Below are 14,219 nucleotides of genomic sequence, written 5' to 3'. Positions count from 1 at the left end.
AATTCGGCTTGTTACACCTCTGCAGGCATATCCTGTTTGACTTTGGTCCATGCAAAGATACCCCGTTTTAGACAAAAAGGGGTGAAATGTATACCCCGTTCAAGACAGAAAAGCCTGAAAACCATACCCTATCGGGCCGCACGTCTCAGGTAAGCCCTAATAAGGGAGTGCCCCCCCCCCCGGGACAATGACACCCTATTCAAGGGGAGGAGAAGTGTTCCGTGACGACCCAAATAACGCCCAGCCGCGCACGGCAAAACACAAATCTTTATAATAGCTTCTTTTCGTTTAGCTAGGCGTTTTTTTAGTTGATAGGATTTAGGTACCCTATTTAAGGATCACACCGGGAACACAATGCCAAAATTAAAGGAGCAAAAGAACCTCAAAAACCACACCCTATCCCGCGGCACATACCTGTATAGCCCATTTATGGGAGTATCCACCCCCCTCCCCCCGGGGGGGGGGAGAATAATATACCCTCGAAATAACGCCCCCAAATCTCATTGGTTAGATTTAGCGTACCTGGTACAACCTTACCCAACGAATTATCATGTGAGCACCATGCCTTGACATAAATTACATATGTCTGGGTCATAATGTCTGGTTTTATGTCGCATGGTGTGCAGTCAGTCACGCACAGTTCTAACCTAACTTGAAGTGTGGAAGTTCGTTCTATAATACTGCATCTCTGTTACAAAAGATCGCTGTCTACGTGAGGTGAGTTGGGAATGAATTTGTAAAACAGTAAAACTTGTTTCAATCGGACATCGGTCTTTAAATTAGCCTGCGTGGAAGGCGTTCAAATGGGAGAGAGAGGGGCAAGCGACAAGCGCTTAGCGCTTCTCGTTTTCCCCTCTCCCTACCCTTTAAACGCCTGCCACGCAGGCTACCCCAAAATTTATTTCCGTGTCGACAAGTCGACCTCTCACGGTACAGTAGGCCACAAAGTAGTCGAGCTAGCGGCCGAAGTCGCGAGAGGTCATTATTTGTCCAGCGGGACATGGAGGACGAAGAACTATATTATAAGTCTATGGTTTATGGATCGGACGGTATTTTAAAAGCGTCGTCTTTGAGACCTTTCAAGGGGTAAAAGCGACAAGCGACGCAGCCCTGAATCTTGGTGAAACAGGAATTTCTAAACATCGACAAGCGACATGATTACTGCTGAAATGCGAAAGCGCGCAAAAAAGCTATTGTAGGCTAAAACAGTACTAGTTATAGCTACGCGACTCACCAACAAAAGCTTATTAATAAAATTACAAGTTAATATACAGAAAATATCGCATAAAAGTGTCTCAGAAATTAAATGCAGGAAGTGGCATTTCCGAAAGCTCAGATTTACAAAATTTCCCATGTATGGGGTGGCGAATAGTAAAATCTGAGACGATTCCTTAATAGGTAAGGCTTTTTGGACAAACTTTTGGCTCGTTTTAAGTGCTAAACAATTTTGCAACTTAATGGATGACATGGATCACAGCTAATTTTAGTAGCTATCAAATACTGATGCGCTTTCTGGAGACTTTAATTGAGTTGCTTGATTTAAGCTCTGTTAGTAGGTTAAAGAAGTTATTAAAGCCCAAAACCAAGTTTTTATGACTTGGTGATTGTGAAATGCCTAAAACAGTTAGCCTGTCGCGCCTTTGATGACATGTGCCGTCGTCAATTTACAATTTACTTTGCAGAAAATTTATGTAAAAAAATTGCTATTCAATAGTCAACGAACGTGAAAAGTTGGTAATGGAACTGGCATAGGTGAGTCAAAATGGCAGCAAGTTCGAAATACACATTTCCTTCTGTTAAAAAGCAAACCTCTCATTGACCTCATACTGTGCTAAACCACATAACACTCCGGTTTATATTTGTAATGGTCCGTCCGTCCCTTTACCCAACGGATTATCATGTGAGTACCACGCCTTGACATAAATTACATTATGTCTGGGCCATGCAACAACAACAACACACTTTATTTGCATTCCCAATTACAAATGGTATTGCAAAAGTATAGGAAAATAATGATAATAATAATAATACGAATTACATCTAAAGATATGTAAGGGCAAGTAATAGGATCAACTTATTGACAATTGTTGCGATTGTCGATTCATTTCTTAGTGCAAAAGCTTCATGAATGAAGTAACCTAATTTTTTACAGAGAAAGGCATCTATATTATTAAAGAGAAATATAATTTTTTGATTGGCATCTAAAGAACTAAAATCAGAATAATTACTAACAATGTAGTCTATTAGAGATTTTCTAATTGTATCATATCTACTACAATTAAGTACAAAATGTTCTTCGTTTTCAATTTCATTTGAGCTGCAGTTTTGACAGATTCTCAGATGCTCAGGAAGTTTAGGATAAGAATGTCTACCAGTTTCAATTCGTAGGTTATGGTTGCCTACTCTAAGTTTTGCTACTGCCCGTCGATGTTTAAGATTTGTAATTAGTTCTAGTGAGTTAGAGAGAGTAACATCTGTTTTGAAAGTAGAGTAAAATTTCAGTTTTTTGTTACATCTAATCAATTCGTGTTGATGCATTTCTAAACCAGTTTTAAAGTTTTTGATTATTTTGGATTGAAACTGTTTAGTTTTTAATCTATCTCCTTTTGTATCAATCATAGTTTGTAGATCAGTAGAGAAATCGGTACCATATTGTTTAAGTATATCATAGATGGAGAGCATAAAGCATTTTTTTCCAGAGTCTGCCAGTTGAGTTGAAATTTGAAGGCATTGTCTGGCAACGCTTGAAGTCGGAAGGTTTAGTAAGTGAAGCCAAAACTTGAGTGTATTAGAGAAAATAGTTAGTTTGAGAGGGAGTCTTCCGGTTTCATTTCTTGCTGCGACATTCGATGCTCTTCTATTAAGGCAAAGATAAGATTTGTAAAATTGCGAGTGAAAGCGTTCGATAGGATCTTTCTCCCATTTGTTAAGATTGAGGCTATCATATGCCCCCCATATTTCTGAACCATATAAAAGAACGGGTAGAAAGACAGCATTAAATAAGAAATTACATTTGGATATAGAGAGTTTGTTGAATTCAATATACCTTTTAAATGCAAATACTGAACGTCTAGATTTTTCGACTAAACTCTTTTTTGAGGAGGTGAAACTCCCATTCGAGCTAAATATTGTTCCCAGGAAGGTGTAATCTGGGGTATTAATAATTTGGTTTCCATTTAAAAAGAAAGAATATTTTTCCCGGGTGCTTTTACGGTTCTGCTTTTGAAAAATTAAAACTTTTGTTTTCCGAAGATTTATTTTCAACAGCCATTTTTGTACGTAATTTTGGAGTGTGTCGATTTGCTTTTGAAGACCTGAAGCACTTTGAGATATAAGGACTAGATCATCTGCATAAAATAGACAATTAAGTGGATCTCCATTTGGTAGGGTAATTGCGTCTGTATCACGAGAGTTATCTAGAGTAAAAGGAAAGTCGTTTAAATATAGATTGAATAGTAGAGGAGACAGAATACATCCTTGTCTTACACCCCTGTTGTAATTAAAGAATTGGGTCCTACGATTTCCGCACTTTATGGCGCATTTGGATCTAGAGTACATATCTGAAATCAGTTGATAAAAGTGTCCACCTAGTTTTTATACCATGCCATAGAAAATACAGCCAATCAGAATACAGGAAAGCCGTTGTATATTCGACGGTATTCAACCCAACCTTCCCATAGTGCGCTGCGTTTGTATTTTCGACGAAATTTAGTAAGCGTATTTTCTATGGCATGGTATAAAATAGTTACACAACACTTTCTCGTGGTATACTATGGAATATCCCACTTGTCACTTGCATTTTCTTGGCATACACACTCGCCTAAAGGCTCGTGTGTATACCGAGAAAATACAAGTGACTCGTGGGATATTCCATAGTATACCACTCGAAAGCGTTGCATAACTAGTATATAGGTAATCAGCTTTGAAAGTAAACCATCATGCCATATTGAGTCAAAAGCTTTTTGAAAATCAACAAAACAGCAAAATAATTTTCCCTTATTAATCGGGCGTGGCCGATTTATAGTTTACCCTTTGGTCGTCCTAGAGCGTAGTCTCCTGGCGCGGCCAAAAAGACGGGGATAGCTTGGGGTTGCTACAAAACCGCTACGGGTGACGCATACCGCAATGGTTTTCATTTTAGTTTTGACAGGAAATCGTTGCAGGCACACTTGGTCGACTTTTGGGTTAATGTGTAATCAGGTTGTGTTTTTTTGCTTCGGCGGAAGGACAGAGAAAAAAGCTTACGGGGCAAAGTACAGTATGGGGCCCAGTTCTCGGCCACTTTTGACGTAAACTTGTATTTCTTACCTCAGAAGAACCGCAGGAACTTGAAATTTCTCCCAGAGCTAGCTACATTATTCAGCTTTTTGGTGTAAAGCTATCGACCGGTCAAAAATTAATTTGCCCGAGCAATAATAAAAATAAAAGCTCCATTTGTGGGCCCAGTTCTCGGCCACCTTGGCCCAGTTCTCGGCCACTTTTGACGTAAACTTGTATTTCTTACCTCAGAAGAACCGCAGGAACTTAAAATTTCTCCCAGAGCTAGCTACATTATTCAGCTTTTTGGTGTAAAGCTATCGACCGGTCAAAAATTAATTTGCCCGAGCAATAATAAAAATAAAAGCTCCATTTGTGGGCCCAGTTCTCGGTCACCTTAGCCCAGTTCTCGGCCACTAAAAAGCTTGTGCGTAATTATCTGTAAAAAAATGCTCAATTAATTTTCACAGTCATAAAATCACTCTGTAAACCTATTTATACTATATCGATCCCACATTATTTTTATGATGCTTTGTTTTACTTTAGAAAAGAAGGATTTTAACGCGCCTAGTTGCCTATGTGCAGGTTCTGGCAAAACCGCATTGTGTGACCCGTGCATTTAAATGGTTTATTTTGCAGTGAAAAGGTCTTGAAAGATTTAAGTGTTGTAGAAATAATAGACAAGACAAGAGTCAGCTCAAAACTTAGAGATAAGATTGAACTTTATTTTTAAAACATTTATTTCTTTCATTCTGGCAGCAGCAGATGAAATTATATTAAAAACCAAGCGCTAAGCTGTGATAGCGAGCAGGGTGGCCGAGAACTGGCAAATACGCAAACGTCGCAAGAAAAAATTTCGAAGTAAATTAAGACCAAAAAATACAACGGTTCAACGAAAAGTTAACTAAAGCAGAAAGCTGAATTATTCTACGTTTCACATGCCAAAAATTAGCTCGTATGGTGGGGGCTTTTGGATAAAATACGAATTTAACTACATCCATGAATTTGGAGCCGTAAACAAACAACTTTTTCGGGAATGCAAATTCACCTACCTCCGCGTAAACTCGACGTGTGAGATTTCTATATCGAATTGAACGATCAAACTCAAGATACTTAAAGCACATGAATCAGTCTATCGTTTGAAGGAAATACCTTTTTCTTTTGATTCAACTGGAGTGTGAAAAAACGCGTTAAACACAAAGTGGCCGAGAACTGGACCCGGCCGAGAACTGGGCCCCATACTGTACCGATATTCACCATTGTGAAATTGCACTTACTTTGACAAGTTAAAGTTATTTTTGTAAATGAAAAAGGTAACGCCATTGATGTCACGCAGTGTTTTTTTAGCAAACTAGATGGTTTGCTGGTTTCTGACTATGAATGGGGGTGTGATCTTGCGGTATATTTTTTGAGCCTGACTCCGCCGTAAAACTTTTTTTTTATTTAGCAAGAACTGTGACGATTTTCATTTCTGAACAATTGGTCGTCAAGTCGTTTGTCACAAAGAGTAGAATGTTTGTACAGCATGTTTTGGAATTATTTTAGATTTGGTTAGTAAGACGCTTCTGAAGACCTGAGCAAAACATTGGGAATGTACAGTATTAATAGGAACTTGAATGGAATTTTTCACAAGTTGGATAAAGGTATCAACTGAAAAAAATGGAATTCAAAATGAGAACTTGGATTTTGTTGTAATTAAATTTTATCGCGGATTGGATGCATAATATCACGGCTTTGAAAGTCTTCAAATAATTAGAAAGGTTCCTTTCTTCCTTTTGATCTTATTGTTATTTTCATGTATTGATTATTCGAAAGTGGTTTTCGTTGATACGAAAAAAAAAACCGGGTTTTCACTGAATTGCTTGAAGTATTTTTAGACGTGATAATATTGGCTTAATCAAATTACATTGTGCACGAAATATTTGTTATTCTTTTGTCTTGAAACTTTGAGGAAATTGAAATTTTTGTTTGACAGTAGTGTATGAAAGGCATTTTATAGAACTGAATAAAAAATAAGAAACATTGATAAAGGTTATTTCAAAGATTTATTTTGCCTGATTTTGAAGGGTTTCAGGAGTTTTAAAGAGTGCTGGTAAACGGCTGTATGTTGTTTGTGATTACGGATCTTATTTAGTTTCGAACGCTCTAATTTTTGAAAGGTTAAAACAGGTTAAAACCGGGCGGTTTCATGAGTTTTTTGGGTAGAAAGGTACGGTGGTGGTCAAAAAAAAATGTTTAGAAAGGAATGACTGTAGTAGCACGTAAGTCGGAGGTTTGCGTGAGTCACGGGGTATAGTATGCGTGAGCTGGATTTCCGGCGTCATAACGGCATGTTTTGTTTACTGAAAGATACACTCGACGTTTAGTTAGCTTAGTCGGCTTGGGAAACTATTTTAAAAATGAATGTTGTAATAGTTAATTAATAGTAATCTAGAATTAACCCACTCTCGATTGGAGTTTGTTCTGGATTCGCGCTACCTTTTCGCCGCGAAGGAATTTTGTAAAATTTCGCTAGTGGAAAGAGGTACTGTAAGAACAGTATCAATAACTCAAAAGGAGGAACTTCTTTGTAGCTCTGAATTAAGACGTATGATAAAATTTTAGAATAAGAAACTTTCGATATATGGTTTTCATATTGTTTTTGTCAATTTCCTTTTGTGGCAGATTTTTTGAGAATCAGCTTTTCTTTCGTGTGATGACAGACACAGGACAGAACGAGAGGTGGATGAGAAAGATGCCGAAGATGAATAGGCACCGAAAAACGACAAGAACCGTCAAGGACTTATCTTTAGAGGGCGGGGAGTTTTGGCATACTGTATTTCGAGGACTGGACTGGACTAGTAAAACGCGGACTAGTAAAACGCGGACTTGTAAAACGCGGACTAGTATAACGCGGACTAGTAAAACGCGGACTTGTAAAACGCGGACTAGTAAAACGCGGACTCAGGTAAAACGCGGACTTGTAAAAGGCGGACTAGTAAAACGCGGACTAGTAAAACGCGGACTTGTAAAACGAGGACTAGTAAAACGCGGACTTGTAAAACGCGGACTTGTAAAACGAGGGCTTGTTAAGCACGGACTTGTAGAACGCGGACTTGTAAAACAAGCGCTTGTAAATCGGATAAAACTAAACGGTTTAGCGAGCGAAACAATTTGTGTTTGAAGCTCTTGTGTGTTTCTTCGACGGCATATTTCTAGCTTTTTTGAGCACTCTATGGTCTGTTTTAGCGTGGAGATGTTTTTGCAGTATAGCACATGTTCGTTCTGCAAACCCCTACTAAAACAATGGGATTGATGCTATGAGTTGTGTGCATATGTTTCTTTCTTTCCACTACTTGACGTCTGTTGAGTGCAGTCGTTTGTATTGCTCGCACGAGGTAGAACGGGGCCCGTCCAGAAATCAACAGTCAATCGTAAATAAAGGTGACGGGCCTACACGACTCCTACGTTCGTGACATTAGAATATTTGCCGTTAAATGTTTAAATTCGGTCTTTCGACCTTATTTGCTTCTGACTTCTTTCTGAGGGTACTGTTTTAATTTGGGGGCAGTATGTGGTAAATAAAGGTGACGGGCCTACACGACTCCTACGTTCGTGACATTAGAACATTTGCCGTTATATGTTCAAATTCGGTCTTTCGACCTTATTTGCTTCTGACTTCTTTCTGAGGTTACTGTTTTTTTGAGACATTATGTATTGAAGAGAGCCGTAAGATGATTGGGGCCAAGGAATTCGAAGTGTCTAGAGGCGTTTTACAAGTCCGCGTTTTACTAGTCCGCGTTTTACTAGTCTAGTCCAGTCCAGTCTACAAGTTAAAGACACATCAAGACCACCCCACTGTGAATTGCCATAGCACAGACAAAATTATAGTCAATATCTTATGTGTTTTTAAGAGAATTACATAAGAACCAAGGCATGTCTTGTCTTGCCTTACATTGACATGCAATAATTTGGAAATACTAAGCTCGTAACAGTTTAAGACAGAATCCATCAGGAATTTGAGTAACATTAATTTTAGTTACCGTAGTTATTCGGTTATAAGGCGCACTCGGTTATAAGACGCACCCCAAACTTGGCAACTTTGTCATGCTAAGTTTACAAACTGAAAATTCTCCTAAAACACTCGGTTATAAGACGCATCATGAGTTGGAGAGTTGAAAAGATGTAGTGATCAATTTAAGGACAGTTTTTTCTTACAAAATTTGAATGTTTGAATGTTGTTCATACTCCTTGGCACAATCTTCGAGTAAAAAGCTAACATTTCCTGCTAAAAAAGACGTAAATCCACTTGAGCAAAACATCTTTCCATCGTTCAGGCTTCGAACTTAGCGGCTTAGTAACCTGGCAGACGTGTAGTTACCAGTGACCACTGAGTTTGTAGCTTGGTTACCAAGTTCTCAAGCATGCTTCGTATCGCTACGAACTTTGTTTATGGAGTGTTTTTCAAAGATTCTCAAGCTTTTTTGGTGATTTCCTTGTCTTCTAAAGTCATTTTCCACTTTCCACGCTTAGAAAGGTTTGTTTCAAATGAGTATGCTTGATTTTCTTTGTCTAATTTCAACAAAATGCTGGCATATACAGATGTTACTAAAACTCATTTTACAAACGTGATAATAAACTTTGCGTTTAAACTTAACTTAATGTTTCTTATATCTTTAATACTGTAAAAGTCAATAACCAACATTAAGTGTTTTCATTACTCTTGTTTTAACTATAAGTTCCGGTAAAATGGCGGTCATAAGATTTTGTTGGGCGAAAATACTCGGCTATAAGACGCACCCCAATTTTGGCATGAACTTTCGACAGAAAAACAGATTTTCCTCGAAAAAACCGTGCGCCTTATAACCGAATAACTACGGTACGCAAAAATTGAGCACCAGAATAATTTAAATCCTTGTGTTCTTTCATACCTTGTTAAAGGCTTGACATGTGATAACACCAATATAACACCAACAACAGTTCTTTATCAGTGGGGATTGAAGAAAAAAATGGAAACATCATCACACAGTTGACCCCCATGCAAAAACACTCCAGGATGTCACGGGACTGTTTGGTGTCCGTCTGCCAATTTCTAACTTCAAATTCCAATGTTAAATTCACATTAAATTTTCAATATTTCTTAGTTGTCTAAATTTTACTAATTCTTTTAAAGAAACTATCACCTGCCAAACATCCCCAAAAATCACTCAAAAAATTACAAAATACCGCAATACATAGATACATGGGATGAGTGAAGTTTCCTTGGATTCCTTGAAACACCAACAAGATATTTCCGTTTAAGGTGGCTGATAATGGGTTTCAGTATTTCCCAGTCCTTATACTTTGGTTCAGGACTAAAAGCCTTCATCAATTGCTATTACAGTAATGGTATGAAACAAATGTTCAATCATTCATCAACAAGTTGTGATCATTTTCTTGACAATAGTAGTTCCCCGGTAAACAGTTGTAGTACTGTCCCATCAAAGTGCAATGCCTGGAAAATACCGAAAAGCACACGACCTTCAGGTGAAACCGCACCTTACAGTATTACCAATACACTGCACTTTGCTAAGTCTTAAAACTTTACATTGTCTAGTCGTCTACTTCAATCGTTTATTTGTATTGTGTGAGATACATTTATAAATTGAAACCATCATGTCATTAAGTAATAATGCAATCTCGACAACGTTCTAGATATTATATTATGCACACTAATACAGCTCATGCAAGCCCTGTGACTTACACAAACACAGTCTACATTTATTTCTACATCTACATTTATTGAGTTGATAACATCGTTTAAGACATCACATCAACTATAAGAGTACAAAATAACAAAAACAAAATGTACATGTATAAATAAGATATAAAAATACTTAGTTACAATTTACTTGTTTACATGCTTCCCTAAATTGAATTTAAAATTCGATAATGACTTGCAATTCACTAAGTCAGCGGGCAGCAAGTTCCATTCTGTTATTGATCTAGGAAAAAAAGAAAACTTAAAAACGTCCTTAGAAACTTTTGGCATCCTATACTTAAAAGCATGGACTGAGTGCTACTTAAGTAACTGCTTCGTGGTTTCTGCTGTACTGAACCCTGCCTTTCAAGGCAAAGCGCCCGATTTTAAGCTTCTCAAGCTTCTCAATGTTCTTGTTTGCATTAGTTACATATTTGTCAATAAGAGTTCGTAAAGAGAAAATGTGATCCGATGTCCGAAATCCCTCTATGAAACCAATTTGTGAGGGATGTAATAGATTTTTGTTTTTGGTGAGATTTTGTAGTCTATTATTTAAAAGGGCTGTAAATAGTTTTCCAAGGCAACTAGTCACGCAGATGCCCCTGTAATTAGTTGGATTTGACTTCAGTTCCCCTGATTTAAAGATAGGTGTAATCAGTCCCATGGACCAACAATCAGGAAACATTCCTGCATCAAGAATAAGATTAAAGAGTCTTTTCAGTGAGGTCATCAATAGGTGACCGCCACTTTTTAACATTTCATTTCGTATTCGGTCTGTACCAGCCGCCTTCTTGTTCTTTAGTTTTTTAATGGACATCGGTCTTTAAATTAGCCTGCGTGGAAGGCATTCAAATGGGAGAGAGAGGGGCAAGCGACAAGCGCTTAGCGCTTCTCGTTTTCCCCTCTCCCTACCCTTTAAACGCCGGCCTGCCACGCAGGCTACCCCCAAATTTATTTCCCTTATTTACTATTAACTCTCGCTGGCCATCGGTGAAGTGCATCGATTTAATTATGGTCGTTCGTCCGTCCGACCAGTTCACCCGGACCATTAGCCTACTATTCCGAGCGTTAATTAGAAGCAGTTGGTGGCATAGCTCGCATAGCTTGAACAAACAGGGAAATTTTATCGGTCATGTTGAGATCAGCCTTGCCACAAGTCGACCTCTCGAGTCCACAAGTCGACCTCTCAAGTACAGTAGGCCGCAAAGCAGTCGAGCTAGCGGCCGAAGTCGCGAGAGGTCGTCCTTCGTCCGGCGGGACACGGAGGACGAAGGACTTTATGGCTCGGGCAGTATTAAACGTCGTCTTTGAGACCTATCAAGGGGTAAAAGCGACAAGTAGCTATCTAATTACTAGCTTATTACTGATGCGCTTTCTGGAGACTATAATTGAGTTGCGTGATTTAAGCTCTATTGTGAAATGCCTAAATCAGTTAGCCTGTCGCGCCTTTGATGACATGTGCCGTCGTCAATTTACAATTTACTTTGCGGAAAATTTATGTAAAAAATTGCTATTCAATAGTCGACGAACGTGAAAATTGGTAATGGAACTGGCATAGGTGAGTCAAAATGGCAGCAAGTTCGAAATACACATTTCCTTCTGTTAAAAAGCAAACCTCTCATTGACCTCATACTGTGCTAAACCACATAACACTCCGGTTTATATTTGTAATGGTCCGTCCGTCCCTTTACCCAACGGATTATCATGTGAGCACCACGCCTTGACATAAATTACATTATGTCTGGGCCATAATGTATGGTTTTGTGTCGCATGCTGTGCAGTCAGTCACGCACAGTTCTAATCTTTCTTGCGGTGTGGAAGTTCGTTCTATAATACTGCATCTCTTTTACAAAAGATTGCTGTCAACGTGAGGTAAGTTGGGAATGAATTTGTAAAACAGTGAAACCTGTTTCAATCGGACATCATATTAAGCGGACATCTTTAAATTAGCCTGCGTGGCAAGCGTTCAAAAGGGAGAGAGAGGGGCAAGCGACAAGCGCTTATAGCGCTTCTCGTTTTCCCCTCTCCCTACCCTTTACTGAAACGCCTGCCACGCAGGCTACCCCCCAAATTTATTTCCCTTATTTACTATTAACTCTCGCTGGCCATCGGTGAAGTGCATCGATTGAATTATGGTCGTTCGTCCGTCCGACCAGTTCACCCGGACCATTAGCCTACTATTCCGAGCGCGATTTAATTAGGAAGCAGTTAGTGGCGTAGCTTGAACAAACAGGGAAATTTTGTCGGTCTATGTTTAGATCAGACTTGCCACAAGTCGACCTCTCAAGTACAGTAGGCCACAAAGCAGTCGAGCTAGCGGACGAAGTCGCGAGAGGTCGTTATACGTCCGGCGGAGCATATGGAGGACGAAAGTCTATGGTTTATGGCTCGGGCAGTATTAAACGTCGTCTTTGAGACGTTCATCCAAGGGGTAAAAGCGACAAGTAGCTATCAAATACTGATGCGCTTTCTGGAGACTATAATTGAGTTGCTTGATTTAACCTCTGTTAGTAGGTTAGAGATGTTGAAGCCCAAAACCTAGTTTTCATAACTTGGTGATTGTGAAATAAGCCTGTCGCGGCTTTGATGACATGTGGCGTCATGTTACTTCGCGGACAATTTGTGGAAAAAAATTGCTATTCATTAGTCGACGAACGTAAAAACTGGCATAGGTGAGTCAAAATGGCAGCAAGTTCGAAATACACATTTCTTTCTTTTAAAAGACAAGCAAACCTCTCATTGACCTCATACTGTGTGAAAAAGCACTTGAAAATATTTAGCAATTAAAATTGCTTTGATTACTACTTAGCTTCCTATTGGTTTGATCACTAGACTGAAGAACACCTCGAGCGATTCTTAATCCCTTCTCAATTGACAGGTTCCTTTGAACTTTGAAGGATAGCAATATATGACAATACTTTTAAAGCTGTGCATTGTTCTACAAACACGCAAATGGAATGATTTAGTTTCAAGGTACCAAAGTTTGGTTTGTTTTAAGTTTTGCAATTTCAAATTTCTTGAGCATACAAATGTTAGCCTGGGTCGCAGACGTAACCCTGGCTAAGGGGTTAGTCTCGTCTGCGCGCGGCGCCGGCAAACAAATATAATGTTGGCACTTAAGACGCTTGATCCAAACTAGCTTTTTGGGAACGGTGAAGCATAAAATTTATTCAGAAATATATACAATCGAACATTTCCTTGCGGTCACCTCTCTAATACGGACACCTCTCTATTACGGACAATTTCCGATGTCCCGACAGAATTCTTACATATTTTCTTTAGGAAAAACCTCTATAATATGGACCCTTTCTAATACGGACAGCGAACACTAAATCTCGACCCAGAGAAAATTCATCGTAAACTTAACCTCTTTATTACGGACACTCCGGTGATCAAGTGATGATGGTTTGTGTGTGTAATGCAATACACCGATTCAGTGAAAGCCGGAAGTTGCATGTGAACGAGGCCTAAGGGCCCTCGGCGGCTCAAAATTATAAAGATTTTATTAGTGTGTGGGGCATTTTGAGTTGGTAAAAGCATTCCCTTTACAAATTAGCCACGAATCTTGATTCTTATTAGTTCAAAAGTATAAGAAGAAGAAATTTAAGGTCTTGCAGGCTATAGAAGAAATTCTTACAGCTTACCGGTAAGATTTTGTTGTCATCTTCTTTGGAATCGAATATTTTATATTTACTCATCAGCATAGCCTGAATGTTTGCCGCTCTCTGGCTACACTCAATTTTGGATTTTGTTAATCAATAACTACCTTATGATTCACTGAATGGAACTTTTGAAGAACAAAATTAATTTGGTTTTGAGAGCCCCTTAGGTTTTCAATCCGAATAAAAAGTTGCATGTATCGACATAGAATCGTAGAGAGTCACGCGTAAACATGTCTCACAAATAGTTTCAGTTATCTAAAAATTATGTTAGTTTGTTTCGACAGAAAAGATCACGTAAACATGTATCGCAGTTTGTTGTAACATTTCCCAATCATAATAATTAATCAACAATCGAAAAGCGTACAGTCAACCCAGTCAAATACAGGTATGTCAGATTTCTTTCACTGAATTATTTTACGGACCTGACTTTATTTCTGAACTGGATCGAATTTGACCGGCAAGAGAAGATTTTATTGTTTACATGTAAGCTTCGAGTAAGCTTCCAGGTCAGTATAATTTTACCGGTAATCACAACCGAGTCTGCTATGAATACACTGCTACATTTTGCTACCACTCTAGAA

General features: G+C 38.7%; 1 protein-coding gene across 2 annotated transcripts in view; it reads left to right on the top strand.

Annotated features, from left to right (window-relative positions):
* Window positions 1–629: 629 nt before the first annotated feature.
* Window positions 630–14,219, top strand: part of LOC144635067 (bifunctional methyltransferase-like) — a 17,560-nt gene continuing 3,970 nt past the window's right edge. The window contains exon 1 of one of the 2 annotated variants that reach the window (XM_078494138.1): window positions 630–717. The gene's annotated coding sequence lies outside the window, so the exon portion shown is untranslated. Of the gene's footprint in view, window positions 718–11,733; window positions 11,849–14,219 lie in introns of those variants that run through there. The other variant, XM_078494137.1, reaches the window with a different exon arrangement.

Source organism: Oculina patagonica, chromosome 13, assembly GCF_052425735.1.
Source record: "Oculina patagonica isolate OP01 chromosome 13, crgOcupat, whole genome shotgun sequence".
Lineage (NCBI taxonomy): Eukaryota > Metazoa > Cnidaria > Anthozoa > Scleractinia > Oculinidae > Oculina > Oculina patagonica.
This window is presented reverse-complemented; position numbering and strand designations above follow the sequence as displayed.